Here is a 27,874-nt window from a genome sequence, read left to right as displayed (position 1 = left end):
TCTAATTACTACGGGCACTAATTGTCTGTCATGCATTGGGTTTGCTTCTTAAAGGATAATAGATAATAATAGTTTTACACGTAATAATATACATATACATAGAAGATAAAGAATTTAAAATAGCGAACAAGTGTGGAAAATATCATCCGTTACATCTGTCGTCATGTCTATGTTTCTATTTTAATGGAACTTAGCGACATTTTTGTGTCTAGTACAACTGCCTTATGACATATTTACACACAGTGTTGTCAAAACCCATCGAGTATATAACCAGAAATAGAGACGAAATAAGAGCCATCCATCCCTGGCAACTCATCAGGCAAATGGATTTTATATCGCTTTTAAATATCAACTCTCGTTTGCACTAGAATCACCAATTGACATAGCACAGCTCCAACAACTGACTTGTATGTACGTTTCCGCATATTCCAAAAATATTCTGTATTTATTGTAATAAAGATAATATATCTAACTATGGGGGTCTTCCATTCGGTGGTGTGGGAAAAACAGCAAAACATCTAAGTACAAAAGAAACGGAATCAATCACATTTCATCGGTAATTAAATATGTAATTTTTCGCTTTTCCTCCATTATAGCAAAGGTCAAGTTAAACTGGTCGATTTGAAGTGAAACAATTGATGACACCCGTCAATTGTTTCGAATTCGCGCTGGCCAATCGGAGCGCAGATGTCACCATAATGATATGGCAGAATAGTTTTCAAACAAATTAAGTGACATTTCGTCTCTATTTCTATTTATATACTCGATGCCAAAACCCTTGCGAAAATTACGTTTTGTTATCTGAAAAATTTTTAATGAAACCCTACGACTATAATATATTTTTATATAAGACACTTTTGCTGCAAAAATTACATTTTCGTTTTTTTGTACCATATTATATCGTTTAGACTTAGAATATATTTGTAAGCGCCTAAATCTTAAAATACAAAAAAATAGGTACGCTCAAGAAAAGTTAAATTCTAACAGGTAAGTTACAACTAACTAAGTAAAAACAATCATTATAGATGTTAAACGGTCTATGTAAACGCGAGTCCGCCGAAGAATATTTCGCAAAAAAAAATAGGTATAACGACAGTGATAGCACTGTACATTTATAAAGCTTACTAGAAGTTCATAACGGTAAGGAAAAATGAAAATTACTAAAAAAATTCTAATATCCATAACTACAATCTAAAGCCCGCTATACATGTTGGCCGAGACTAGGCGAGTGAAGGCTAATACCAACATGTAGACAGCCTATTGCCTTCCTTGCCATTGCCTTGCCTTGCCTACAGCCTGCCTTGCCTTCGTTCGGTGTCGCTCGCCTAGCTAGGCCGAGTGAAGGTGAGCGCCAACATATATAAGGCTCATTTGGCGTGGCTTGTCACGACTCGCCGGTGCTCGCAACCACTCGTCCCACTTAGAAGCGGTGTTGGTTTTTCAATCAAAGTCGCTCGCCTGCGCTCGGCCAATGATGTACACACGTTTGTCCGCCCGACATTACTCGGTTGGTGTCTGTGGCGGTAATACGTGCTAAATGTCGCTCAATAAATCTCGAGATATTTTCAAGTTTTTGGAGTTCGGTATACACTAATGGAATAATTATAGGCACTCATTAAAAATTTCTTATTTACGCCCATGTAGAAGTTATTACTTCTACATGGGCGTCGTCCATGTTGTTTCAGTGCACAGTCCCATATCATATTTACGTAAGTTTTGTTTATAGTGCCCCTCACTATGACCTGTGCAACAGGAACCTTACAACATCAGGTTCTGACCCCAGATCAGCCAGTGTACAGGGTTGTCACAGACCTCTGTCTTCGAGAAGCTAGTGCCTCGGGTGAGCCGCCCCGTACAGTACCCTCCCTATTTACCAGATAGGTACCGGAGCTGTAGGCACGCTCACTTCCCGCTGCGCATTACACAACTAGCGGTTGCCACCGCTAAGCCGTCGACTCTGAGTCCACTACCAAATCTCCTCTTTGGTGGCGGAGCTGTAAGCCAAGCGCACTTCCCGGTGTCGAAAAACGACGTCTCTCCAGTTCGCAATAACCTAAGTGCCTGGAGGGACCGGAGCTTATCCTTTAAGAGCTCTCCGGGCTAGTGCCGGAGATGCTAGTCGCAGTGTCCTGCGACAATGTCCGGACATAGCTTCCAACTTAAAGGGCAACTCACGTGCCCCGCGCGTCTCCTCGCTTCAAACCTCAACTAGACCGCTACTAAGACGCGCTAGCTGCTCACGAGACAGACGCCCCTACAACATGCAACCGGGGCAGACAAACATGTCCGTCTCTGCAGGTAACCACAATCCCCAGCGAGTCCATACCCAAGTTCGGGTCCGCCAGAGACGCACGGAAAGGCGTATCACTGTCGGGCTTGGCCGCAATGGCCGCTGTCCCTGGTCTTGCCGGTGAGCCCGTAGTCTCTCCGGAAAACCCTATCTCTCGGGTCGATAGATAGGGTGTTTCAGTGCACAATGAAAACTGACAGCGGCCAACGTGTGGGCAGCTCCACAAAACTCGTCTAATCAATTTGCCTACACTGGCGTTGGCCTAGGGTCGGCCAACATGTAGACGGTAGCACTAGCCGTGTACCAATTTGTCTAAACTCGCGATGGCCTAGACTCGGCCAACATATATTGTGGGTTTCAGAAATATCGAAAAATTATTAGCTAATTTTTCTTTATTTCTGAAGTAGTAGGTATAGCATAATTCTATTGTAAGCACAAAATTCTTAGCTGTCCTTAATTGCTTAAAATGTTTATGCGTTGATTTAGAGGATCTCCTCATCCTAAAACACAGATCTAACACCTAGTTTACGAGTTGGTAGCTCATATATAATTTGTAAATTATGTTGTACGTCTTTAACTATTTGTAACATTTTGTGTAACTGACATAGTAAAGTACGAAATAAAAATATTATAATTTTATTATTAAATAACTCATAATTCAGAAAAAGGCACGCATGAGAAGAAATACAATTTGAATCAGGGTTTTTTAACCTTTTTTAGTCATGGACCCCCCTGAAAATGTGAAAGAGCCCGCAGGGTCCGCCTTTCCGAAAAGAGAAAAAAAACTAGGTTTAGCTTTTACTAGCTTATACGTTTGCGACTAACTATACTTAATTACATTATGAAAAGTTAGTGTGACGGTTGCTGTTCCATTATCTTATGTAGGTTCGCCACGGACTCCCGGTCTTCATTGCACGGTTCCCTTAGAGGTCCACGGATCACAGTTAAGAAACGCTTATTTAATTATTAATACGAAGACCGAACACTTAGAAAAAAATCCTTCGATCGGCCGGATTCGAACCGATGTCTTCTAGCAAACGAACGAATTTTTCTATGTGCTTGCTTGTCGGATCTTTGTATCTGTTTTTAACGACTTTTTAGCCGTAGCGCCATCTATGAGAAATCTATGAAAGTATTTCATCACCCAGTTAGGCTACTTTACAGCTACCAGCCCTGGCTAGATATGTCGCTATTCACTATAATAAAGTGTTTTGTTGAATGTCAGAATGTTTAATCACCATAATAATAATATTCAATATTTTTTTGTGAAATTACTCCACTAGTTTGTTATAACACTTAGAAAAAAAATGCTTCGATCCGGCCGGATTCGAACAACGGTCTTCTTGCAAACCGTGCCAGACGCTATGCCAACTAAGCCACGGAACACAAAAAATGATTGAATACGGTGGTGGTGAACAGGATGTTTCACACATTCTATAAAACACTTAACCCTTATTTAAATAAAATATCAAATATAATGTAAATCGAAAATATCCAATAACAACACAGCGCATAAGGCACAAATTAAAAGAGACTAGTATCGCGTGATTACTGGAGTACTTTGTCAAATAAGCATTGACATTAGTATAACATAATTATTATGCGTACTTTAGGTGGTTAGAAACAGGACATATGTACCTTCCGTTATGTATAATTTATGACGTTCGCTTTATGGGAATTTTACAACGACATTTTTCTCAGTAATAAAAATTAGTCAACAGATTGTCGTGGTAAGTATAATCAATTTATGCGTATGTGTGTGAAATAACAGTAAATATATTTCTTTAGTGACGGGACGAGCAAATCGTGTGCGTGGTGGCCGAGCATTAAATCGCAAATATTGGTGGGCGCTGCCCGTCACCCTGAGACATAATATGTTGTTAACTCACATGTGCCTATAATTTCACCAGCATACTTACCCTTCAAAACCCGAACATAGTTATGTTTATATTACTTACATTATTAAATAGTTAAGGTAGCAGTACTTCCCTGGACGAACTCTTTCACAAGGAGCACTGCTGTTACTGACAATTAAAATTCTAATAATTATTCTAATTATTATATAATTATTTTAATTTAATATTAATTATAATAAAATTCTGTTATTATAGCGTTAAGAGCTTTGACTTTAATTCCTAAGTTACGCATATAGTATTTATTGCCTGTAAAGAGGCATTAGAATCTCGTGTCGCAAAAATGTTGGCAATTTTAGAGAATACCTGTACCCAGCGGTGGAATACATGCGTCAAAAGGCAAATACTATGTAGTCGGTAAAACGTTGCCATTCTGGAGGACCTGTACTCTCATAAATAAGACTCCGAGGCCGTGAGGTGACAGTGCAAATTAAGATACTTGTAAATATTACTCAACAAAAAAATAGCAGTAAAACTGGCGCCAAATATCCTCTCTGTTAAAACAACACAAGGCCAGGTGAATTGAATAAGTGTCACATACCACGTATAAGAGCAACTCAACTTTCGTATAGTCGTTAATTACATGAAATGAACAAGTCTACCACTGGAGGCGCTACCTTCGCTACATTCGACGAAGACACGTAATTTTTTTTTTCGGCACATGAGTTTTGTTATGAATGGCGTCAAAGGTTTCATTCTTCACCATTCGTCTGCAACTAGCGAATCGCAATGACTATAGTAAATTTCTCCTAATTTCGTAAAGCTAATGTTCAACAATTAGTAAGTAAAAACCCTAAAATTCTGTTACATTGTTTCGTATGACTCAAAACTTTTCTAACTTTTTATCAATAAGTTCAAATAAAATTATGAATATTTCTAACGTTCGCTGAACTGGATTACCCAAAACCTAGTACTCGACAACTGATCCGACTAATTTAAAGTCGGGTTCAGGAACCGTTTTATGGACTGAGAACCAATTCCAAGAAATGTAACTGAAAACAAGTGTCAAAATGCAAATAAAATTATAAGCATTCCAAAAAAAACACTATTAGCATTTTTTTCAGTAGCAGTTCTGAGATCTGAGATGCACAGCCAGTGCCGCCCGTCACCCTGAGATATAAGTGGACAAGTCCCATATGCCTGTAATTTCACCAGCACCCTTACCATTCAAAACCGGAACGCAGCAATTCTAAAATTACTGCTTGGCGACAGAAATAGGCAAGGTCGGACCATAGTCCACGGATTGGGGATTTCTCACATCTTCGAAGGAGATCATCCAGCTGCGTGTTCTTTGGCCGTCCATGTGAATTATAATTTACTCCACTTGTAATAAAGAAATTTCAATAATATATACTAATAAGTAAATTCATCAAAAATAAATTCAATTGTTTGGGCTCTGTGAGACAATCATTTGCCTTTAAAAGGACACATACACTTATTTGCGTAAATTTAAATCAGTTTGATAAAAAAAGTCATAGATTATATAATACCATTACACGTTTATTTTAAAACTTTGCCCAGATATGAAATAATAACACGAGGGACGTTTATAGGTTTATATTATTTTAACCCAAGAACAAAACAATTTAAACTAACCTCCTACCTGTTAGAGAAAAAAAAATAAAGTGACTCATACCAATATTTACAAAATATTCAATTACGTAACTTCGTCATACTAATTTAAAAAAATACTAGTTGTTTAAAATGTTTTTGCGTATAGGTCACGAAAATTTAAAAACTGGGTAACAACCAATTAAGTTTTAACCGGCTTGGGTATCGGTTTAGTTAGAACCGGCTCGAGTACTGGGTCAGTCAGAACCAGTTCTGTTAAAACCGGTTTGGAACTGGTTCCTAAATTTGAAACTTAACAATAGGTATATTCATTCATTTTTTTTGCAAAGTATGAAATCTTATAAAGATGAAATACTGTTTATTGTCACTTAACTATGACCCGAGGTTTACGTGCAAAGATGCGCCGAACTAGGGCTTGCGACTTAAAATAAATTGCACTTTAAGATCCCTGCAGGAATGTACTTTGTGTTTTACTATGACATAGGGTTGACTCAAATCAAAGAATTTAAGTTTTTGTTGTCAAAACTATTACAATACAAACTGTATATTAATAATATTTAAATTTAATGCAAGGCTTAGTTTACCCCCAGAGTAATGGCACTGCAATGACGCAATAATTACAGCTAAGTAATTTTATGTAAAAATCTTCAAGTTCTGGCGACCGACACATTTCATACAATATTAAATGTTTACTACGGTATATATACGGTATATATGTGTTTGTCTTAAAGTGCACTTATGTAAGCTTAATATAGTTGCTACTACATTGTCGCAACTTGATAAATATTGTGTGATATAATAATCAATTCGTATATGGATTTTTTGCAAATTTATATACCACAATAGTTGTAGATTTTTTATTTTTTGTGTAATTAGTAAGTGGATTTATAATTACGCGTAAAATTCCAAACAACTAACATTACCATACCAGATAGTGCAAAAGTTACGAAATAAAGTAATTTAGATGTCGGCAGTAAGTGTCCCTGTCAAGGCAAGGTCGAATAGTATTATATACGTGTGTTATTATACGCATGCGTTTGCAGTGCTTTATGCGTTCGTTAGGGCTATCAAAAAAAAGTGCTCGTATTAATGCTATCTAGTCATAACAACACTACTTGTACGTATCATGCAGGTTCTGATTACGATTCTGCAGATTATGTTTTTAAAGTTTTTTTTTATTTATTGTATTGCTGTTTGTTTTTGTTATATTTTCTTTCAATTTGATTTCTTTGTGATTCTTTTAATCGTTTTATATTGTTGTGTGTGTGATGCAAGACAATAAATGTTTTATCTATCTATCAGATTCTATTCTCGGCACGAGACTCTGAAACTTTTCAAACCCTGAGCAATTCTTTTTCATTTTTCTTTGAACCATGAAGGAAAAGTTCCTCACAAAACCACACGTCAAAGTAATTTTAAACATTTTTAAAGGTATCATATTTTAGGGTTTATCAGACTCCCACGTTAGGTCACACTGTGCAATGGTTCGCGAGAACCTCCAAGATCTCTGTTCTGCAGTGGGACGTGTACAATATTATAGTATACTAATATAATAGTAATAAAAATCATAACAATGTGCCAGACAACCACATACATCTATTGCCTGGTCTCAAACTCAGCAATTCCCTGTGCTATGAGTACCATGCAACGGAATTTACTCTGGGGCATTTCCCAGAACACCCATACCAGAAAAAATTTAGAAAAGTTCATTTCCCACATTAGTCCTAACGGGAATCGATCTCGGAACCTTCTCGCCCAGCGTCCACAGTATAAACCGTTGGGCTACCAAGGTCATCAAAACATTTACTACCAAACACAAAATAATATGTGACTATTAGTATTTTGCACTAAAACTAGAATGGTAAAACTATGATGGTGGCAACCCTACTGGTAACTAAAAGACAGGTGATATGGAAGGTGTAAAGCGCACTATGGTCATTTGCCGGTTATCGACCACATGTAGCGTGTGCCGGCGGAGGCAGACGCGTTTTGAAAATCGAACGGCCGGCCCTCGAATTTCAAAATTAAAAATTAAAATTTATATTTTTTTTGTTCTGTGAACCGAAGTGAAATACGCACATATTTTGAATAATTGTGAAACTTTTATTTAAATTTGGTGTACCTATTCGAATTTCGTGTTGTTTTTGGAAATTTCAAATTTCATTTCTGGGCGGAACTGGGTAAGTCTATATTTCTAAACTGCTTTCTATTCAAATTTACTAAAACAAAAATGGACGTATAATCTTAAATTATTTTTTAAATGAACTTCACAATCACAACAAATAGAACAGAATAAAATAATTTATTGTCAATGTCACTATATTACAATTTAAAATACAAAAACATGTTATTAAAAAAACATCATTTTACTAACTAAAAACACTAGGCTTCGACATTAGAGGTACTAAAATACGGAAATTGGGACTTACAACTAATTATTCAGAAATAACTAACCTGAGAAAAAAATTAAAATGCGATATTAAGTGACAATAATAATATGATCGTAATTTCTTCTTTACATTTTTGTAGAAATTTTTTAAACATAATATTATTGTTTAAATACCAAGACGTCTAACGAGCTAATATACAAAATCTTCGAAGGAAATATTTCTACACTGTAGAATTAATTATCCATGATGAAGAATTCTTAGTAATATATTTTTTAAATGAAGAACACTTAAGATACGTATATAATTATGCCTGTGCCCTAGTGGGGTAGACAGAGATTGCGAACCTTCACTTGCTACGATACGGACACTTCTTTCGCTTCCATATAAAACAAGACATTTAATGTCTTACACTTTTTGACACATCAATTTATAGAAAGTTTCGATTTTGACTATATTTTATTTCTACGCATATAATTAAAATAAAATTAAAAACAATAAATATAAATATGACATAGTACATATCCCATAAATTCGTTTCTCCCTCTTGTTTAAGAAATCTCGTGTCTATCAGTAGCACTTATATATACATAGTATACAGTATATCTTATACATCAACTAACAATTATAATGAAAGTTGCCAGGACCAAACAAAGGACGTCCTGAAGAAAGGCTAGGTCAAAATTACCCTCAATCGAGGAGCATTATGACAAATATGTCAGGATCGTAGCAATGGAAGGCTGTTGTCTCTGCCTACCCCAATGGGAAAAGGGCGAGAAGTACATGTGTATATGTAACATTTAATTATAACTCAGTTATACGACTGTATAATAAATGAACTAGTAACTACTAGAAAAATTTTGTAGCACTAGAGCTCCTTGTGAAAGAGACGACCAGGATAGTACTGCCACCTTACCTATTTGTGCCGCCAAGCAGTAATGTCAGCATTACTGTATTTCGGTTTTGAAGGGCAAGGACGCTGGTGAAATTACAGGCACATTGGACTTGTCAACTTATGTCTCAGGGTGACGGGCGCAGTGTCAGTGCCCCTCAGATCTTTGCGATTTAAAGCACTGAGTGGCACTGCAACTGTTATGGACAGGCGTGTAGCTTACCATCAGGCGCGCGACATGTTCGTTCCGTCACTTGATATTATAAAAAAAATGTATAAATAGTACGCAGGTGAGCCTATAGTGTAAAGCGATTTCATCCAGCTAACTTTAAAACAGAGGATAGTTAATTTGAATTCTTGTCCGTATTCATTTCATGTAACGTCAAATTTTCTAAATTAATGTATCTTTATATTCAGTTTATAAACAAAATTTTTCGAAATTGGAGGTTGGTAAGCAATAACCTGTTAAACAACACGATCATGGTGTTGAGAAAATGACACCTAAAGTATAGTCATTACGATACCGACCTGTATTTTTTAGCCACAGTGACATTGATGCCTTACTTTCTCAAACTCGTATTTTGTAAAGAATGATTATTCAGCAGATGGCAAAACATTGTGTTTAATTAAAATTTCTTATCAAGGGTATTAATTTGGATGCATCGCTTTAAGAACAGGTTAAAACCAGTGTGTCAGTATCAAGGAAAAGTGGTGTCAAATCAGCTTGCAAAATTTGTATATAAAATCCATTTTTTGCATTTCAGTAATTTTTTATTACTTTCTAAGGCGGTTTCAAATCACTTAATTTTCTGTAAAATGTAGACGAGACGATAAGTTATAACTGGGCATTAATATCTCCATTTTTGAGTTTTTGTGTGTTAAAACGTTAATGCTTATCAGCGTCCAATTGATTTTTACCGAGAATCAAATTTAATATGGCCACAACTGGAAAATGAGAACTTTTCATTAGAGAGGTTTAAAGATTCTACAAATGAAATTTGTCGATATCTTTTGCTTAAATAGGAGACTTTTAAAATTTCACATATACATAGTTTTTTTTATAATATCAAGTGACGGGACGAACAAGTCGTAACAAAAAATAAAAAAAATAAAATAAAAAAATAAAAAAATAAAAAATAACAAGCCTGATAGTAAGCTACACGCCTGTCCATAGCAGTTGCAGTGCCACTTAGAGCTTTAAATCGCAAAGATCTGAGGGGCACTGAAGCATAAGTTGAGAAGTCCCATGTGCCTGCAATTTGACCAACACCCCTACCCAAAACCGGAACACAGTAATGCTGACATTACTGCTTGGCAGCAGAAATAGGTAAGGTGGCAGTAATTCCATGGACAAACTCTTTCACAGGGAGCTCTATCTCTCCTTAAAATTTATTTATATAGTTATTTATAGTATATTTTAATATGGTTATTTTTACGTCTTTCGTATGCTCAAATGTGGCTTTTTATACCAAGAACACGAAATATGCGGTGAGTATCTTAATATTTATTTATTAATTTCAATTGAATATTAAAGGGTTTCATTGACACTTTAAGACGTCATTGGCGTATCAGCCAAGTTAATGTAAACGCTTTAAAACGTTCTCGGCGGTCAAAGGCTTGGGTAAAAAACAATAAAACATATACACATATACCCGACAACGTTAGATTGATCTCTAAGTAAATACTTCAGACAAATATACGTGACGTGTTCAATCAACATACAACAAAATCACAACTCATTGTCAGGGATCGGAAAAGGTAGAGTTTTTTACCTAAACATCGTGGAACATAGACAGAAAATAGAGACTGCCTTACAACAATATTTTTTAGGTCCTGGACCTGTTCGGGATTCGGGAAATTACTTAAGTACATGAAAAGTGGTAAGTTGGGACAGGAAGATACACTATAGTTATTTTAACTTTGCGACACAGTGGGTCGGATCAGCGGTATTGCGGACAATGGATTTTTTTTCACGATACCTCTCTCAAAAAAATTCCAATCGAGAGATCTTATTGTCCTAATTAAATATTGTCATATCACACTTTGCCATTCTAATAGTTTAGTAGGAAAAAACTAAAATGTGCATTTTTTGCATGGGACCTTACCTTTAGGGCCCCGTCGTTACAAAGTTAGTCGATCCTGTCTTGGAATCACTACAGACGTATTATTAGACCTATCTTCTATAAATTTGCACACCAAACGCGCGCCCAAACTTGCCTATTCACTATTTATACGCGTCAGAAAATGTGCAATATTTGCCTAATGAGATGCCAGGGACGGATTGCCCTTATTTCGTCTCTATTTCTGATTATACACTCGATGGCATGTTGTCTGTATACACAAAACACACATCAAAAGTGTCCAGGGAAAAAGCACGTTTTTGCCAATTACTGAAAATCAGGTTTTTTAATTTTTTTTAACACCAATAGATTTTTTTAATTTGCAAAAACGTGCTTGGTCCCTAGACACTTTTGACGTATGCCTATATGTTACATTAAATTATTTTTAAAATCCAAACAACCTCGCAGGACTGTTTGTCAAGTTTTTTACTTCTATTTTTATTGGAATCGGTTACCGGAAAGTGCGCCAAATCGAATTCATTTCCTAGTTTGCCATCCTTAAAGGTGAAATATTTTCTTCAAATTTAAATAGAACCAATACTGAGCTACCCTCTTTCCAACAAAATAAAATCATCAAGATCGATTGACACATCAGGTAATCGCGTAACATAAACACAAAAAAACGGTCGAATTGAAAACCTCCTATTCTGAAGTCCGTTAATTTTATTTATTTATTTGTTTATTTATTACATGGACAACAAAACAGATAACAATCAAATTACATTGATACAAATTAGATATGATATAACAAAGTTCTGTACTAGATTGTAACCCTACTTATGTTGACACATCAATCTATAGTAACAAGAAAGAACTACTGTTAAATTTGCTGTTAATTTACTTATTTACTTAATACTAAAGCGTCAAGGAAATGGGTGAAAATCTATACAAGTTGCTTTACTACTCGTCTAAATACTCTGGATCTTGGATCAAAAATATCCAAATCGATGTTTTTCATAGATATCTCGTTGTAAAGCTGACACATTCTTACAAGGAGGTTGTAAAACGAAGTATTATTTCTGTATGTCCGCAAGTAAAACGTCTTGTTGGGTATTCTTGGGTATTTTTATATATTAAAAAATGCAAACTATTAGAATTCATAGGAAATTAAACTATTTTTCCGGATTTTAATCGCCTTCAATCACACACAGTCAACCGTGACCATGGGACCTGTACAAAGGGCCCGAAACGTTGGTTTGTTTGAAAAACCAATTATACGCGATTTAAATCCGGAAAAATAGTTTTATTTCCTATGTGTAACAATCGCGAAAACCTAAGAGCTCGATATATAAGAACTCAAATGAATCACGACGAATCAGTTGTGAAGCAAAATGTCCTCCCGCTGATGTATTTATGTATTTAACCAGTTATTGCCTAAGTCAATACCAGTCTCCTTGACCGAATAGAAATAATTCTACTCGTAAATACAAGCTATAATGTTAGTGCTCGAGTTGAATACTGCGTTCTATTCAGTTTAAGCGACAATTCTAAGTGCGCTTCATACAAATGTAGATCGATTCCATTTTCGTATCCTTGGTATAATAAAGACACATGTGATCATCCGTTAAAAGTGCTTTTATCACATTGATAGTCATAAAAATAAGACAGACTACATTAAATAAAGTACGTATATAAGTTTAATAGAGTTTCTTATGCAAGAGTTCATCCAGGGGTGTATGCTGATATTCAGAATTTGCCATTTACGACGTTTAAAACTATGATGAAACAAAAACTGTGTACTAATAGTACATTATTGCAGAGGCCGGGAAGTAAGGGATTGCTGGAAGAGTATAAGATACAGTTGAAGTAATCCCCGTTCCCGCCGAGGCATGTGTAGAATTATTCTCAAACAATGTGAGGAAATAATAAAAGACCAAAGAGAGGAAGATGTATAATAGAAAAAATTAAAAAATATATTAATTAACATTAAAATTTATACAATACAATCGCTAAAGAAAAATGTTATTATTTTTCCAGGCACTTTAATAGTAAGTCTGCGAAACTTTTGATGACGTGTTCGTTTTTTGAAAGTAATGCAAACATTTCCGAGCGCATTTGAGAAAAGGTTATTTACAGCTTCTGCGTAATTGGATGACAAAAATCCATGGTAGTGACCCGTTTAGCTCTTGCAGGTGGTCTTGATCTAAAAATGTTTGAACTAAATATTGTAATCGGTAGCTCGGAGAGCGCATGTCTATGTGGTATCTCACTCCAGACAACGGCACATCTTTTTTTTCTATTTTTTTTATAACATCAAGTGACGGCACGAACAAGTCGTACGACTGATGGTAAGCTACAAGCCTGGTTCATAACAGTTACAGTACCATGCGAGGCTTTAAAATGCACAGATCTTAGGGACACTACCACTGCGCCCGAGCACCCTTACCCTTCAAAACCGGAACGCAGTAATGCTGACATTACTGCTTGGTGGCTGAAATAGGTAAGGTGGCAGTACTGCCCTGGACGAACTGTTTCATAAGGAGCTCTACTGCTACTAAACTACTCTTTTGTCCTGTCCCGCGTGTCCCTACACTTGCACAGGACCTGTTCAACGACACTGATAATGCTGTATCAGTCGCTAAGTACTGGTCCTCACAAATATAAACGTCAGAGTCACACCAAGAAGAAGTCATAAATGTATTCAAACGTATATTTACAAAAGTAACCCCTTGAGTTTCTTGCTCATTCTTCCCAGGAGAATTTGTCTTATGAATGAACAATAGAATTTAATCAGTGTAGCGGACTACATCAATGGGTTCGGGTTGCTAACAAAGAGTGAGCAAGACCAAAGTAAATGTACTTACAGGTTATTAATTTATTAGTACAGCTGTCAATCCAAAAAAACAAAAAACACAGTAAAGAAAAGGCGCCTAAAACAATGACATGTAAATTTAGAATTTAAATATAAAACTAAAACTTAAAAATGACTGCAAAATGTACACAAAAGAGATTTCTAGCGACTACTGCGGTTCGATACAAACAGCGTGACTATGTCAAGTGCTATTTGCTTACTTAAGAAATAATGTTTGAGTTTCAATTACGTTGATGAGTATATTTCTTTATAACAGTATGATGCGGCTACATATAGAAAAATAAAACTCAAAATTCATTTTCTAATACTAAGACCAAAACCAATTTAGAAAATTTGTTTTCTAAATTGTTTTTAGTCTTAATGTTCTTAATTGATGTTGAATAAGTCCTTAACCACCTGATGGTATATTATGTCCATACAAAATTCAATTAAAAGTGAAGTGTTTAAAAATTGGTCAAGGAAGTACTGCCACCTTACCTATTTCTGCCGCCAAGCAGTAATGTGAGCATTATTGCATTTCGGCTTTGAAGGGTGTCCTGGTAAAATTACAGGCATATGGGACTTGTCGACTTATGTCTTAGGGTGACTGTGCGATTAGGTGTGTCGTTTACCATCAAGCGCACAACATGTTCGTCGTTGTTGGTGTCATAAAAAAAAAAGATTTTTATACTGTACCGTCCAAGAGCCACACGGCATGTATAATGTATATAATAAAGCTGTGTTTTCATTGACTATTTAAAATATAAATAAATAATTTGGAATTTCAATTGTGATAGCCGGAATTGCCCAACAATGACGCAGTTGGCCGAGGTCAACAAGGATGTCAAGTCTTATTCACAACGTTATTATTATTATTATTATTATTATTATATTAACTAATGACATTTAGTAGACACCATCAAGAATTTCACATGCAAGAGTGGTGCTGTGTCAGTTTTCCTTCAAATTATATTTCAAAATGGCACAAGTTCAAAAATACGCATAATTATCGAACAAACTTCACCAAAGTACGACTACGTCATCTCATGGTGGCAATTCACATGGTTACTTGTATTCGCTATTGAAAGTTTGATGTACTTAGGTATAATATAATATTATAATAGAAGCCTGTGGTGACCACAAGGCTGGCAGTTATTTTCGCCAAAGAGTAAGTTTAGCAATTCAAAGGGGAAATATTGACAGCCTTCTGGACACGATGCACCAGGGCACTCGATGAAATTTTCTATTTATAAACTTTCTTACTTTTTTATGTATCTACCTGCTACTGTATATATTTAGGAAAATAAAGTATGTGTTGTTATCAAATTATAATATAATACAACAATAATATATAATAATAATAACGCACACTTTCAACATAGCCTCGCACTAGGGAAACCCTGTGTCGCGAATGCCTTGGACACACACATAGACAACCACAAATTACACCCAAACTCACGAGAGAAATAAATGTAGGTCATACAAATACTTCTCCCGGCCCGGGAATCGAACGTGACAGTCCGGCATGGTAACCGTTCGGCCACGGAGGCAGTTCTAAGGTAACGGTATGTGCTATTTAAAAAAAAATGTATACATTCTACTGCTTAGACTGGATCAACTTTTAAGGATGTATAGTCGGCCACATGGCCATTGTTCAAATTGGCTAATTCACACGTGTTTAATAATAGCTCTAGTGCTCTCCGATATACTGGTTTAACCACGATGTTTTCCATAACCTTTAAAACAAGTGGTAATTACTAAACTACATATTATTCTACACGGGGACGCCAGAATTCCCAACTATACTATCAACTTGTCGTAAAGTATGACGTCATAAGTTTTTTCCCATCATAACACCTTTTGGCATAAATTCACTAAAGAAGTAAATTCTTATTTTATTCAGTTTTCCTTATTTTTGTCCTTGTTTCTGAATCATAAAAAATACTGGTTGCGATGACCCAACATAAGATCCTACATACATTTTTTGAGAATATAATTTATGTTAAATAAGTTGAGACTATGGAACTCGCCATTTAAGGCGTTAATAACACATAAATTAAGCATTAAAAAACCCCCATATACAACTCATCGAGACTAACTCTACTGTAAGGATTGAAGAGTTGAGTATTCTGCAGACTGTCCTGGTTGCAGCGTCAGATGAACGTTATTGTAATGTCATAGCACCAAATTTCAAGTCGATCGGATAAATGGACATAAAATAAATATTAATTTTATTACTGTGATCCCTACACTGACTGAGAAAAGAGCTAATGATCTTTAAATACCTGAACAGATCAAATCAGCGTTCAATTCATAAAACCGCTTCGAGATACCACAGACACGCAGATAACAAGACAAAAGTTTCAAACTTATAACGCCCCCCTTTTTGCATCGGAGAACGATGCGACGTCATGTCGTGGAAATCTACGACGAGCAACGTAAAAATTTACGACACGATATCGCAATGTGTCACGACGCACACCACAACGTCGTATCGTAGAAACTCACAGTGCGCTCCCCAGTGCCGCATTCATTTGTTATTTAATATTCAAAGATGACAGACGACATTGAGGTTGATTATTTAATAAACCTAGTCGAGGAGCGTCGTGTACTGTGGGACAAAACATCAGAAGAATACAAAGTCATCTCTATCGTCATCTCTCGTCTTATCACGACGCGACGTCGTATCGTGTCTATGTGTAGGAGCCCTAACGACGCGTTCTCATTAAGTCGTAACGTTTTATTTGTCGTTAGACGAAAGTCGCATCTAGCCTGTTCCCATATCACGACTATCTGTCGTGACTGAGCCGTGGATGTTTATTTTGTCTTCGAACGACTGTCGTGTCTAGCTGTTCGCACTAGAGCGTGACGACAATTGATCGGTTCACGCCAGCCGCCTTGTCGTTTGCACGACAGAATTGAAGTTGCTATTATCAGTCGTCACACTCTTCCCATTGTCTTGACAGTCTGTCGTCGTAACGCCAAAAAAGTCGTGAACGACAGTTAATCATGTTTTACTTCATTTAAATATACAAGCCACGACACGTCACGACATAGTGGGAACGTGCCCTAAGACGTCAGACGGTCATTAATCTAAAATGTAACATTTTTCATGAGATCAACATTGTTAAATCTCAAGAAAGTACATGTGGACCACATCTAGCATAATGAATAGAATATACTGTAATTCCTAATAAAAAGTCATTAATATCTCATTTACTGTGGAAACACAGGTCTTATCGATGTTGACAGTAACAAAATACTATACATTCATGTTGGAGGCATTAACGTGCGCTATGAAACAACGATCTTAAACAGCTTTGGTAGCCTACTGGTTTGACCTACCACTCATTAGCAGAGCGTTGTTTTTTTTTTTTATATGTTTTTCAAAGGTATACATTTACACAACACTATCCCCCATCAAACTGGAAGCAGTTTGTTGGCGAGCACGCTCTTATACACATATATCTATCTAATTATTAACTATATCTTACTTGTCAAACAAAACAACAATAACATATGAGAATTACAATAATATATGAGAAATGCAAGTTCAACTTGCTGCAATATAATCACAGTACTGGGTACTCAAAAACCGACCTCGAAAGTCATTCATCACCTAGTTTGTCTCCCTTAGAGGTGGAATATTTTCTTCAAATTTAAATGGGACCATTACTGAGGTCCTCTTTCCAACAAAAAAAGAATCATCAAAATCGGTTCACAAATTATCGTGGTGCAAGTTATCGCGAAATATGCAAAAAAAAAAACATGCAATCATGTGTTCTAATCCGGGCTTACACTCTCTTGCTATCAATGTTTCGGAATTTATTTAATTTGAAATTTACCGTGAGCTTTTCGGTGAAAAAAAAAACATCGCGAGGAAATACGCACACATATGCAAAGCAATTGTGTGTGAAATTACCAATCCGTTGGGTCCGCGTGGTAATCAATACAGCTCCAGCCCAAGCAGTGGGGTTTTCCTTTATGATACCAAGTCACGGGAGGAACAAGTCGTGCACCTGGTGGTAAACGGCAGGCCTGTCCATAACTGTGCCACACAGAGATTTAAATTACAAACATCTTTGGGGCTCTGCCGTTGCGCCCGTCACCTTGAGACGTACATAGTTGTCATTACCCTTCAAAACCGGCTCGCAGTAATGCTCACATTACTGCTTGACGGCAGTAATGGTAGTACGTCCCCGGGACTATAGGCTAACTATTGTATAACTACAATCATCAAACAAAGTCACTAATGCATGACGCACCATAAATACAAAAAAGCAAACATGAAAACTTGACTCCTTTTTCGAATCAGTGAAAATACACAACACGTCGAACATGCTAATACGGCGTTGACCTTTCCAAGTACGACGGAATAATGCTTCATGCTTCACGGTACTCAACGATGCAACCGAATTCAATAGATTTTAGAGGCTTAAACAAAAGAAGGTCTTTACTAATTTCATTAAATTACTGAAAGAAACAAAGAAGATGCGGAAAACAGACGTGAAGTAGGTGGTTTCCATCGCGAATTAGAAGGTTTCGCACAATCGACAAATGGAACTCTCTTCCAGCGCATGTATTCCCTCCTTCTTACGATATGAGGTCCGTCAAATGTGACGTGAAGAGTCATCTTGTAGGCATGCAGGACGGAGGTGGCTAGGGCAGTGATTGTATCAACACTGCACTACATACCTTCACGTTTGGATTCCACTTTCCATTTACATCAGGTGGAGTCTCATCATCTGCCTTTCATGAATAAAAAAAAAGTTTGTTGTATTTTTGATTGTTATTTGTTTATTTATTTTATTTTATAATTAAGGTTTATCAACAGTAGTACATATTGAGTTGGCCAAAAGCCCGTGCGGCATCAGTGTAAATGAAACATTTAAAAAGTAAATTTCAGACTTTAATCGATTAATAACACAAAAGATCAGATCAGATCATTAACCGGTTTATACGTCCCACTGCTGGATACGGGTATCCTCTCTGCGAGAGTTTAGACCATAGTCCGCTACACTGGCCCAATTCAGGTTGGGTCCTTCACACGTTTTCCGAGGGTTGTGAACCTTCTTCGACGTGCAGGTTTCCTCAAGATGTTTTCCTTTACCGAAAAATTTTTTGAAAATTTCAAATTAAACTTAACCATTATGGATTCTTCTTCGCTGTGGATGTCAGATCGACCGTTGTTCGATTTTATATTTCCGAAACGAAATAAGATATATAATTTCTCAAAACAGCATTACATAGGCCTTAGTATGAATAACGAAATTATTCTCGTAGCGTACTTATGGTCTATCCACACATATCCGGGCCGTGCCCGGGACGTGGACGGGCCGTGCCCCGTCAGGGGCTCAAAAAAATATCGTTGCGTATATTTTGTATGAACTCGTTCACACATGACCGTGTCCGGGCCGGCGCCGGGACGGGCCCGCAGTTCATACAAACCAGCACGCCCCGGCCACGTCCCGGACACTGCCCTGATGTGTGTGGATAGTCCTTAATTCTCTTTTCGCTATATAATCACATCGGACTCTGTTCTTCGGATGAGTCGAATATTTCACATGCTTACTTTATTGTTGCCTGTGCTTGAGAGGCGGTAGGTCAAACTTTAGTAGCAGTAGAGCTCCTTGTGAAAGAATTCGTCGAGGGAAGTACTGCCACCGTCTATTTCTGCCGTCAAGCTGTAATGCGAGCGTTACAGCGTTCCGGTTTAAAAGGGTAAGGTGCTGGTGAACTTATGTCTCAGGGTGACGGGGCGATGTGGCAGTGTCCCGAAGATCTTTGCGATAAAAAATCTTAAGTGGCACTGCAACTGTTATAGATAGAAGTGTCGCTTACCACCAGGCGCATAACTTGTTCGTCCCGTCACTTGATATTATAAAAAGAAACCGTTAGGTGACCACCGTTTTTTACTAACACAAAGATCGAATCCTAAGAAAAATTCCTTCGATCTGACAGGATTCGAACCTGTGTCTGTATGTGAAGCTAGGACGACCGCTCTACCAACTGAGCTACAGATCCACTGAGCAGATTTTAGCAGTAGAGCTCCAAGGGAAAGAGTTCGTCCTGGGAAGTATTTGCCATCTTACCTATTTCTGCCGCCATGTGAACACTACTGCCGTTGAGTTTTAACGGTCTTGTCAACTCTACGTCTCAGAACGTACGTCTACCAAGAATTATTGCGAGCATTACTGCGTTCCTATTTCGGAATGTAAGGGTACTTCAGTAGCAATCGAGCGCTTTGTGAAAGAGTTCATACAGGGAACTATAGCCATCATACCTAATTCTGCCGTCAAGCTGTGATGTGAACATTACTGCACGCATTTGCGAGATTTGTCAAGTTGTGTCTCAGGGGTGACAGGCGCAGTGGTAATGCCCCACAAATCTTTGCGATTTAAAGTTCTGAGTGGCACTGCGTCTGTTATAGATAGGCATGTCTCTTACCACCATGTGCACGACTTGTTCATCTCGTCAATTTATATCATAAAAAAAACATAAACGACGCATACAGACAACTTGACTGCTTTATTCAAAGTATCAAAAATACTGAAACGAATTCTCGGACTGAATAAAAAATGATCTCTCATTAAATTCGACGAAATATGACGCATTAAAGTACCGCTACAGTAAATATTTAGATTAGAAATAATTGGGGAATCTTAGAATACCAAAACGAAGCTCGTAACTTGTCAATGTTTAAATACTTTACTGGAAGGGTAATAAATGAATGTAATAATTGATTACTCCATCAATTACTTTCAATAACCCCGTGGACACTGTAGAAAGCCAGCAGAATACAAAATAGACCTAGTAAACTTGAAATCGTCATATTAATATTATTTTAAACTCAATTAGCGAATCGATGAGTTTGTAAAGTATTCAATGAGTTGAGGGATAATAAATTATAACGTTTTATAAAAAGGTGACCTCAAAAGTTTGTGAAATTACATCTATTTGCCAAGTTTTATTGAAATTGGTTAATCGAAAGTGGGTGAAATCCAATAAACCGAATTTATCCCCTAATTTGCCACCCTTAGAGGTGGAACGTTTCTTCCAATTTTTATTTATTAAAAAATTCTAATTTATTAGCAGTAGAGCTCGTTGTGAAAGAGTTCATCCGGGGAAGTAATGCCACTTTACGTATTGTATGTATGTATGTATTTATTGTATGCATTTTCTCTGCGCCTGTTGGTAAGCTACACCCCTGTCCATAACAGTTGCAGTGCCACTCAGAGCTGTATATCTCAAAGATCTGAGTTGCACTGCCACTGCGCCCGTCACCCTGAGATATAACTTGACAAGTCCCATGTGCCTCTAATTTCACCAGCACCCTTACCTGACACAAATAGGTAAGGTGGCAGTACTTTACTGGACGAACTCTTTCTCAAGGAGCTCTACTGCTACTAAAGTCTGCTAATTTTATATCACCTCCGTTGGTTATCGATAGAGTGTCAATAGCAGGATTTTGTACGTTTGGTATTCTGCTAAATGGTAAGAGTAGTGTAGTTCAATGGCTAGCCATTGTACTACTATTCAACTGGCATTGCAATTTTTTCGTATTCTGCTCTTCAATGGCATGGCGTCGATGGCACGGTGGCGCAGTCTACTAATATTATATATGTTTAATTTGAAGACTAAATTGTTGACTAATCGAGATAAAAATTAAGATATGCGTAGGAATTTCCATGGTAGTCTTAAGCGTAACTCACACTAGCGCAGAGTCGAAGCGTCAATGTGTCACAAGCGCCAGTGTGAGTTGAGCCTTAGTAAGGCAACATCGATCGTTAGTAATTGAATGAATGCTATCACTGCCACTCCACTGACACTCTACTGAGACTACCGTTGCAGCTAGATTTTAGCAATATAACAAATATTATCATAATTGCAATGGACAGTGGTTTCAAGAAAATTAGCAGAAAATTGAGGCCTTAAAGAAATGGGGACTCTATTTGACTAGTGTTTCGTAAGAACTTTGATATCATAATTCAATCTTTTTTAACGGTGCACTAAATCTGTCCATGAGTATACAAGGGTTGCCTCTTATATTTCGGGATTTGGCAACCCTAATGTTGCGATCTGGCTAACCACGTCTCCATTGTATAGTTTGACATTTTTGGCAGCAAATGTATTCAAAACACTTTGACATCCGAGCAGCTGTTTGCCAGTTGTCAGTGAAGAAATAAGAAAGACCAATCGCCGAAGACGGATCATTCTTCACCACAACAATGCGAGCTCTGACACATCGGGTCAAACAATTTTTGATCACTTAAAATGTCGGTTTGATGGGTCACCTGCCGTATAATCCTGATTTGGTACCCAATAACTTCTTTTTATCCCAGCAAATAAAAAAAAAATCGAGGTCTACGTTTTTGACGCCTGAAGCGGTTAGTGCATTTAAAACGCGTGTTTTGTAGGTACCTCAAGAAGTCATATGTGACGATTAGAGTGGAAAAAGTATTTCGAAAATTGTTTTAAATGCATTCATAAGTATTTTGATCTTCATGGGGAATATTTTGGGGAACAATAAAGTGATTTTCTGTGATAAAAATATTTGTTATTGTTCTCTAATCCCGAAATATAGAAGACAGCCCTCGTAATATATAAAAGACATAAAACTGTTTATAATATAATAAGTAATTACTGTGACTATTAGTTCCACTATTTTTTTACTTCGTATAAACGTACGGTGTAAATTCATAGCGATTTTTAAATTAAATATGGAAATAACTGATTAGTGATGCCGGTGAACCGTTTGTCGCAAGCCAAGTGTGAAGAATTTGAAGATGTTTTGCTTTGCACAAGAAAAAGAGCATTTTTGCACTGAGTACTTTATTTGCAAATACTATGGCAGTAAGTCTTGTTCTAAAACACATTAATTTTATTTTTTTATAATCCTAATGAATAACTGTGTACTCCAAAAAGCTAGTAAGCTAACAAGTAAACAAGTAGCAAGATTGTGAAAGATTTCGTCGAGGGAAGTACTGTCACCTTAACTATTTCTGCCCCAAAAAAGTAATGTCAGCATTACTGAGTTCCGGTTTTGAAGGGCAAGGGCACATCGGACTTGTCAACTTATGTCTCAGGATGATGAACGCAGTGACAGTGTCCGTCAGATTTTGCGATTTAAAGCGTGTCACTTACTACCAGGCGCACGACTTCTTCGTCCCGTCGCTTGATGTAATAAAAAAATTCAGAATTGAGTTACTTCCGTTCCGTACATTACTAAATAATATCCTTTGATATTAGTGTCTTTAACTAAATAAACGTCACATATCACTTCTTATGATAGAAAATCTGATTTTTGATCAGTTGTGATTTTTAGTGCGTACATACAACAATGACTTTTTATCTAAATTTTTATACGCATAATTAGTCTTTAGTTATTCCTTTGCACAATAAGTTATTCAATAAACAATTTATTATTATTATTGGTTTTAGACTCACTTCTTATTAATTTGGCTTAATTTTTCTGACTCACAAGCGTTCTACATAGATACATCAAATTAAAAAAAAAACAAAAATGGACTATAATAATAAACTTATTGAATACCACGATTTTTTTACCGCTTTGGCAGAGTGAACAAAAGACTTTCGTACATTTCTCACAGATGGCGCTACGGCAAAAAAGTCGTTAAAAACCAAAAACAAAGATCTGCAACAAGGACATAGAAATATTCGTAAAATCTTCTTTCTCGTTTGGGAAATCGTCGGACACGATATGCTGAAGGGGCTGGTTCGAATCCAGCCGGATCTTTGTGTTAATAATTATAAAAAAAAATGTTGAAAACTAACTGTTTACAAAATGAAAGTATTTTTTCGGATTTAAATCACGTATATTTGTTTTTTCAAACAAACCGTCATGTAGGGCCCTTTACGGGTCCCGTGGTCACGGTTGTAAAGGGTCCGAAACGAAACGTCGGTTTGCTTGAAAAAACAAAAACACGCGATTTAAATCCGGAAAAATAGTTTCATTTCCTATGTGTAACAATCGCGAAAACCTAAGAACTCGAACTAACTGTTTGTTTTAACTCATTTTACTCCTTGTTAATTATGCTTTGCCTCAGGCCAGTGGGCACAGTTACTACTGCAACGGAGCGAAGTGAACCGAATAACAATTACCCAGATGCATCTATAAAAAACCTAATGCTACGGCATTTTTATCGCCACTATCATAAGATATTTATTGCAAAAAGCCGAATTCATTTCCTGTTTTATTACTGCACTTGAAACTTTAATTAAAATAGGTATTCATTTTGTTTTCGTATTTGAAAAAATAAAGAAAAGAACATGACACGTGTAAGCCGTGACATTCAATTAAATTCGACAATTAATGCCTGATCCAGACAAAAGAAGTTTGTTTTCTACCCAAAATCTGACAGGCCATTGAAATTACAAAAACATCCTAATTTCAACAGGGAAGATGATTTCTCCATATCACGGATTTGGGGTCCAGTTCTTCCTTTCAAGAAAAATCCTAAGCAGACATAAGACTGCGGTACTGATTAATATATTCTAATTTTGTTCAAATTTTCCTTTTAATTCATAATTATTATAAAAAATGACATTGTTAAAATAAAAGAAAAATTAATAAGATCTGCTGGTTCTTGTCCAGCCGTAGCCGGAGCGAAGGAATTTTTCCTTGTGTTTGATCTTTGTATTAATAATTTTAAATTATAGCAAACTAGTGGAGTAATTTCACAAAAATAATTGAAAATCATTATAGCTTAACATCGTGATATTTAGTATACTTAATATTATAAAATAAAATATTAATATTAATAATATTATCGAGTTCTTAGGTTTTCGCGATTGTTATACATAGGAATGAAACTATTTTTCCGGATTTAAATCGCGTATATTTGTTTTTTCAAACAAACCGACGTTTCGGGCCCTTTACAGGTCCCATGGTAACGGTTGATTAAACTATATTTTATTAATAATATTAATAAAATATAGTTTAATTTCCAATGTTTCTTATTTAAGGAATATGTGATCGAAGAAAATTTTTTCATATTGTTAACAACATATTGCTGTGAAATACACAGCTGAGTGAAATAACTTCTTTGTTGCATACTTATCGATGTTTAATATAGACTATGATTATAAACATTAAACTACCGTTGTAAACTTTAATAACGTCAAAACAGTGATCAGTGATAAAATTTGTCAGGGATTTTGATAGGCAAAGCGCTTTAAAATGGCACTCGTACTTTTATAATACATAAATTTGGTTATTATGAAACCAAGGTAACAACAACAACTATGAAATTTTGATAATGATTGGTCGTAGTTTCTAATTTAAAAAGATGTAACAAATTCTGGACTGTTAATATAATTTAAACTTTACCCAGTTGACATATCGTTGAAAGTTCAAATTCCCTACTATTATATATATATATATTATTTATTCTTCTGCCAGTGGCAAAGGCTGAAAGACGACAAACGTGGATAAAAGTCGATCGTATTGCAGCATTATAATTCTCGTTTCTTATAACAAAAAATCTATTACGATAAACAGAAAATGAAAAAAAATATTATAATGTGAAACAGCACCATGGATAATATTGCAGGTGTGACCATCATTTTAAATAAGGCATTTTTCTACGATTTCGAGGTTTTGCACGAGATAAATGACACGACCAAAACGTACAAAGCGAAAATGGCAACCTGGGGTCAAGTACGCGGAACACCGTGTAGTTGGCACGCGTGACACACCTACTAAGCACTTCTATTGTATTTATTGTTCTGTGGTTACAACAATGTGCTATCATAAAATTAGCAATAATTCGCCAATAGTGCATTAAAGTACGATAAATTGTAATACAGACGCCATTAGGGACCATTACTATATTTCGCATGCCTGTAGTGTCATATAAATATTAATATATTTTTGGCACAATTACTCTTACTTCCAATCACACCACTGGGAATATTCGCTCGGCGCACATTTGGTTACAGGTTTTCAAATTTCGATTTACAAATTTCATTGTTTTTTCCATCATATTGTGAGTGCAAGTATACTCGTAAATGAGCGTTTTTCAGTTACATCCAGAAGTTAAACGAGTGGAGTTATTACAATAATAATAGTAATTGTAATTCGGAATATATCTCCATATCGTGTTTTTAACAATTATAATCTTATGCCTAAGTTAATGAAAACACAAATACATCACACACTGAGAACGATAACGTCACCATACAAAAAAACATTTTTTTAACGTCATCTTGGATTTGAGAGTACGAACGTTATAATGCAAAAACACCCGTGTACGTTGTTTGCCTAGAATTTGCTACATGACGTAATGATGTTATACTGTATAAGGGTAACGTGACATAAGAGTCTGCGCGATACAGGAAAGCGCGCTATTTTGCCACTCTTAGGGGTGGAATTTTTCTTCAAATTTAAATGGGACCAATACCCAGACACCCTCTTTCCAACACAAAAAGAATCATCAAAATTTTTAAATATCAAGTGACGGGATGGACAAGTCATGCGCCTGATGGTTGCAGTGCCACTCAGAGCTGTCGCAAAGATCTGAGGAGCACTGCCACTGCGTCCGTCACCCTGAGACAGTATTTGACAAGTCCCACGTGCCTGTAATTTCACCAGCACCCTTACCCTTCAAAACCGGAACACAGTAATGCTGACATTACTGCATGACGGTAGAAATTTGAATTAAAAACCTCCTCCTCTTTTAAAGTCGGTTAAATAAACAAATGCGCGATTTATATCCGGAAAAATACTTTCTTTTTCAAATGGATAGTTTTCCGATAATTAGTATTTAACGAGTGCTGCGCGCCATCACACTTCTCAATTCCGTTCTTGAGGCGGCACCACATTTAGACTTGTTTGATAGCGCGATTGGATGTTTGATGAGCGAATGTAAGCAAGTGCTGGAGCCTATGATGCCTGCTAGTACAATTGTGTAATATGTCCAATATGTATGTTTATTGTGTTGTTCATGTGTGTTATTTTATTATCATACCTATGTTTGTAGTGCTTTGGATTTCTTGTCTGTTATGCTACAAATTATAAATAATAAATAAATAAATAAATAAATAAATAAACGAGCATATTAGCACATAGGCAATAACATGCTTTCAATTGTTTGTGTGCTTAATGTTTGACCGGGCACTGTGAAACTGTACACACAGACACAGATATTTATATACTTATTATGTTATTGTCAGTAGCTCCACCTGTGTCTGCACGAATACATGAGTTAAGAATTATGGCAATTTATTTCTTTGAACGCTCGTCGCTTTGAAACGTCATGAACGGCTGTCGTTCGCCTTTTGATTTGTAAGTATACCGAATAACCTAATCTATATATAGATAGACGCTCGGGACCAGAGATGGACAAGCGTCTGGGTTTTAGTCCGGCGCTTTGTTAATGCCGAATTTTAATCGGGTTAAAACCCATTAACGCCCGAAATCGAAATATTTGTAAGTCGAGTTTTGTTTCAATGTAGTGATATTTTTACAAAACGTTTATTAACGACTTTTAGCCGTAGCGCCATTTATAAGAAGTCTATGAGAAATCTATGAAAGTATTTCGTCATCCAGTTAGGTAACTTTACAGCTACCAGGCCTGGCTAGAGATGTCGCTATCATCTGTAATTAAATTCGTATTGAATTGGTATTCAATTATTTTTTTGTGAAATGACTTCACTAGTTTGTTATTAATGCAAAGATCGAACACTTAGAAAAAAATCCTTCGATGCGGCTGGATTCCTACCAACGTCTTCTAGCAAACCGTGCCGCTATGCCAACTAAGCAACGGAACGAACCAGCGGACCTCACGAGTTTTCTATGTGCTTGTCTGTCGGATCTTTGTATTTGGTTTTCAACAACTTTTTAGCCGTAGCGCCATCTACGAGAAATCTATGAAACGTTTATTGCTTG

At 36.4% G+C, this 27,874-nt stretch overlaps 1 protein-coding gene across 1 annotated transcript in view; it reads left to right on the top strand.

Annotated features, from left to right (window-relative positions):
* Positions 1–7,784: 7,784 nt before the first annotated feature.
* LOC113227393 (laccase-4-like) overlaps positions 7,785–27,874 on the top strand; it is a 95,460-nt gene continuing 75,370 nt past the window's right edge. The window contains exon 1 of the mRNA XM_026460287.1: positions 7,785–7,955. The gene's annotated coding sequence lies outside the window, so the exon portion shown is untranslated. The remainder of the gene's footprint in view (positions 7,956–27,874) is intronic.

The sequence above is a fragment of the Hyposmocoma kahamanoa genome, unplaced genomic scaffold (genome assembly GCF_003589595.1).
Source record: "Hyposmocoma kahamanoa isolate Upper Pololo Valley unplaced genomic scaffold, ASM358959v1 210, whole genome shotgun sequence".
Lineage (NCBI taxonomy): Eukaryota > Metazoa > Arthropoda > Insecta > Lepidoptera > Cosmopterigidae > Hyposmocoma > Hyposmocoma kahamanoa.
This window is presented reverse-complemented; position numbering and strand designations above follow the sequence as displayed.